Consider the following 3,738-nt stretch of genomic DNA (forward strand, 5'->3'; position numbering starts at 1 on the left):
CCTCCAAGGCATTGTAAAAATAATGTGTAAAAACAGATATATTTTATACAAATGATGTAACTGCAATAAAAGAATTGAAAGGCTTTGAAAAATCTTATTTTATGAAGGATGTTTGCATGGTTGGCTAGTGAATGAAAATAGTTTATACTAGCTTTGTTTACAATGAAGACAGTAATCAAAACAAATATAAAATAATTTAAAAGCAACTTGAAATACTGAAGACAAGAAGGACTTTTCCTGGTGTTTAACACATGCAGATTATCTTCTAAATCAAGAACTTGCCATTACTTCAGCAACACATGGAGTGCAGAGCTCAAGCCAAAAAGTGTTCTGACCTCTTCTTACTTTCACTCTGAGATATATTTGTATGACCTCACCAGGATTCATAGAAACACAAAATCATAGAATTGTTTGGTTTGGAAGAGACCCTAAAGATCATCTGCTTTCAGCCCCCCTTCCACAGGCAGGGATGCCACTCATGAGATCAGGTTGCTCAGAACCCCATCCAACCTGACCTTGAACACTTCATATCCTCCTTCATATGCAACATGGGTGAACTAAAAGTCAGTTCTAAAAAATGAAAAGATAACCAGATCAATTGCATGAGTCCATATTTTGCTACCCTACAGCAATGTCATGCTACTGTCTACCCAAAGTGTGTCATCCAGCCATTAATATTTTCTTTAAATAAGAAATTTATTTGCACTATAGCTGGTGCACATTGATGTTTCACTGAGGAAATGTGTGTTCAAAGTAAGATAAAGCTGAGGAGGAAGGTGGCACCATAAGGAATGCTGGCCCCAGGGGGAGGTGGGATGCAACAGCCCTCTTTCAAAATACATTTCACTGATGTGCCCAATAGTATGACAAAAGCATTTCTGTCATGTCAGAGATCAGGATAGACTGGAGTAATATCAGTTACAGCTGATTCTGAAAGTTAGGCCAATAAAATAAGTAGGAATGTTAATAGAGTGAATATATGTTGGGAATGTTAACATGGCCACTGTACTGTGATGCTGTGGGAGATCTCACTCTGCAGCAGCTCTCTCAGAGTGTGCCCATTGCCTCTCATCATGTCACTGGGTACCTATCAGAAGAGACTGGCTCTGTGCTCTTTGTACCCTCCCCTCAGGTGTTCAGGGGCATTAATGAAATCCCAGTGAGACTTCTCTAGTGAAGACTCCCAGATCTTTTGTCCCCTCCTCATGAGAGATGTTCTAGTCTATCATCTTTGTGGCCCTTCTTTGAACTGTTTCAAGTTTGTCCATGTCTCTCTTGTACTGAAGAGCACAGAATTGGACACAGCACTCCAGGTGTGGCCTCACCAGTACTGAGTAGAGGGGCAGGACCCACTTCCCTGATCTGTGGGCAATACCTTGCCAAATGCAGCTGAGGACAGCCTTAGCTTTCTCTAACACAAAGGCACACTGCTTGCTCAAGTTCAGCCCAGTGTCCAGCAGGACCCCAGGTCCTTTTCTCCAGAGCTGCTTTCCAGCTGGGTAGCCCCCAGCATATATTTCTGTATGAGGTTGTAGTTTCCTCAGTGCAGGACTTTGCACATCTTGTTGTACTTCATGAAGTTCCTGTTGGCCCAGTTCTTCAGGCTGTTGAGGTCCCTCAGGATGTCAGCATGACCCTTCAAAGTATCAGTCACTTCTCCCAGTTCAGTGCCATTTGCCAACCTGCTGAGGGTACACTCTGCCCCATCATCCAGATCTTTAATAAAGATGTTAAGCAAGACTGGACCCAGTATCAACCACTGGCATACACCACTAATCACTGCCCTCCAAACAGACCTTGTGCCACTGGCCACCACCCTCTGGGCCCCAGAATTCAGTCAGTTTTCAACCCACCTCACCAGGCACATCCAGCCCAGATATCAACAGCTTCTCTATGAGGATCTTATGGGCAACCTTGACAAAGGCCTTTCTGAAGACCATGTAGTTCACAGAGTCTGAAGGAGCCAAACCTTTTGTCCATGTATTTTCACAATTCCAAATTGTCAGACTTCTCACTTCTCCATGTTAAAATTCACTGGATAGTTTGCCTTTGTTGATGGATTCTTTGAAGGGTAGCTGTGTCTGGCCCTGACAGAATGCACAGCTTCCCATTAAGGAGAAGCCTTCCCAAAGCTCATTGACTCAACCTTACCCTGGATTTCCCTCAGCCTTGGATCAGAGCCTTTGTGGATAGACAAGAGCAGACTTCCCAGCCCTGAGGAATGCCAGTGTTTAAAGCTGTGTAAATTCTCACTCATCTTTCATCACTGAACACTACCTCTTGCTAAGCTATTAAAGCCATATTCACATGCCCAAGAGATTCTGTGAGTGATTAATAACAATGGGATGGTTGTTATTTAATTACAGCCAGGAGTATTAGGGAAAGGGAATGCACCTGCAAAACAGACTTCTTAGTATGGATCCTTTACATGGCTGGAGCCATATTACTAAATACACCGTGGGTATAATGACTCTAAGGAATCTCATGGAAGAATTAATTAATAAATGTTGAAGTGGGTTTGATAAAGGAAGTGATCACATGGGTGAGGCCTATGTACAAGTGGGTATAAATAACTTAGTACTGACTTTGTTGAAATCCATTTGTCCTCCATCCAACTGCTTTTGAATAATATCCCTCAAGGTAAGCCTTTCTGGATGTATTCTATAATATGGGAATCAGGAATAAAATGGTGTAGAATAAGCTATTTGTGCCTGTGCAGTTGTAGACTAAAGTATAGGTAAGAAATTTGGGATAATAGGCTACAATTATTTAGAGCTATTAGATTTATAACCTCACTTCCTTATGGAATATGGTAAGATTTTACAATAGAAATGAATGCAATATTTGACCTTAGAGAAGCAGATAATCACCAGTAGGTACATAAATACATAAATATTTATATTTGAAAACTGATCTATAAATATTCATTTATTTGTCTGCAAAAGGCTCGATGCCTGACTTACTTGGAAAATCATTCTAAATTTAGAGCCACCTGTGACTGTAATTAAAATCCAATCACTTATCTTCCATTAATGAATACTAGTGCAATACTTTCAGTTTCAGAATTCTTTACACATACTTCTGTAAGGACAAGCACACCCAGAACCTGAAGATCTTCAGACATCATGTCTGTTATTAGGAAAACTTATGATACATTAGATCAGTCTCAACATAGATTAGAATAAGTGCTTGACAACAAAGTGGGACAGTTTTTTGTGATATGAAACAAAATAATATAATGGATTGAAGATTAACTGGAGTCAATAGAAGTAATCCCAGAATATCTTTTCATTTAAACACTGTGCTTCATAGTATCTGCATTTAAATATAAAAAGAATTATTTAAACATCCTGTTAGATCAAGAAAGACATAAAAACTGTTTGCAAAACAAAAGAATATTCAATTGTGTCATTTTATTGCTATGTGGCACGTTCAAAGAGTCTGTTGACTCACATAAAGCAATATCGAAATAAATATTGTTAGGCAGATTTATAGAGGATACTGGTAAAATTTGAAGGATACATAAGGCTCATCATTGCTGCAATATGTGCATTTGCTATGATAAGGGCAAAAAATGGATTGTATCAAGCAGAAATATATCCAGTCTACAGAAGAATGATTTCCTAAGCTGTCTTCCCACTCGCAGATTCAAGAGATAACATTCTACCTAATATGTTACTTAACAGGCACACCAGTCTGCTGTGTGACTTTTTTCTTGGTTTTGGATTAAACAAAAAA

This window comes from Pithys albifrons, chromosome 4 (genome assembly GCF_047495875.1).
Source record: "Pithys albifrons albifrons isolate INPA30051 chromosome 4, PitAlb_v1, whole genome shotgun sequence".
Lineage (NCBI taxonomy): Eukaryota > Metazoa > Chordata > Aves > Passeriformes > Thamnophilidae > Pithys > Pithys albifrons.